Source organism: Nannospalax galili, unplaced genomic scaffold, assembly GCF_000622305.1.
Source record: "Nannospalax galili isolate Female #2095 unplaced genomic scaffold, S.galili_v1.0 scaffold3804, whole genome shotgun sequence".
Classification (NCBI taxonomy): Eukaryota; Metazoa; Chordata; class Mammalia; order Rodentia; family Spalacidae; genus Nannospalax; species Nannospalax galili.
The window spans coordinates 44183-45579 of NW_008350422.1; positions in this window are offsets into that span (position 1 = coordinate 44183).

The following is a 1397-nucleotide window of genomic DNA, read 5'->3' on the forward strand; positions in this document are numbered from 1 at the left end:
CCAGGTTTGTATTCATATTTCAATGACAGCCCAAGGAACCTAATATACCTTTTTATAGTGTCGAAGCTATTTTTGTGTAAAGATATGATTAAGGATTTTTCTCATATTTTTTAAAGTTTATTTTTTTATTTTTTTTTAAATTTAGTAACCACATAATTAGAAGAAGCGTTTCCTTACATCTTTAACATATTCAGTAACACATTCCAGAGCAAGGATACATCTCTTCGTTTTGAGACAAAGCCTCCTTGTACCCTCAACTGCCCTGGAACTTGCTATGGAGACGGGGTGGCCTAGATTTCACAGAGATCTGAGGGCCTCTGCCTCCAGACTGCTTGGTCCAAAGGCATTGTTAGTCAAATTCACTGCTGGGTGGTGCACGTGGCATCCATTTCCCTCCTCCCAAGGCTCTTGCGACAGCCTGAGGAAAAAAAAAAAATTGCCCAAACTCAGGGTTGAAGAATCTTAAGGAGTTTATTGAACTTGCTAACTGAGCTTGGGGTGCAGGTTTACTTACAGACAAACGGGCCCCCCCCTCATTTGGCTGTTTGAAAGTCCATACCCAAACATAAATCACATGGTTCTGGACAGCCTCACAAAATGGTGAAAGAGTGGCCTCCTGATTTTCTCAGCTTTTATACCCTTAGCCCCTCCCCTGCAAGCAGGTATGGTTAATCAATTGGCTGGAAGAGGGAAGGGGAGTGACTCCTTTGCAGAGCATCGGAAGGAGGCGGGTCCATGGCCCCTCATCACAGGGTCAGTGGAACACCCAGGGTCACAAGCATACTCTAGACAGGGATGGGGTGTTCTAGACTGGATGTTTGTTTCCTCTAATTCATGTCAAATTTCCCAATCCCTGGTGTGAGGGGGTATAGCAGTGGGGCCTTTGGGAGGTGATTAGGTCATGACGGCACAACACTCATAGAGGGGTGTTGGCACCCTTATAAAGCATATCTGGAGAGCTGCCTCAAACTTTCTGCCATGTTGGACACAGCAGAAGAGCCTCTGCTCCTTAGGTTTTCAGCGCAGACTAATCAGGCTGTGCTCCCCACCCCCTCCCCCTCAGCAGCCACAGTTTCTGTAGAGGAAAAGACAAGTCCAATACATGTGAGTCTCTGACCGCCTAACAAACAGACTCCCCCAAGTGCCTAGATTCCAGGAGAATGGAAAGCTGGCCAGGGAGCCTCGTGGATCCTTGTGCCTTTGCTCCCCTGGCTCTGGGTTTATAAGCATGCCCCCAAATGCCTGCCTTTTTATGTGGATTCTGGAGATCAAACTCAGGTGCTCATGTTCATGTGGCAAGCACTTCCTTTATGTCTAAGCTATCTTTCCAGCCCCATTATTTGAAATGTGGAAGTGCCCCAAACTGCTAAAGAATTTTCTTTTTTATTTTTGGGAAA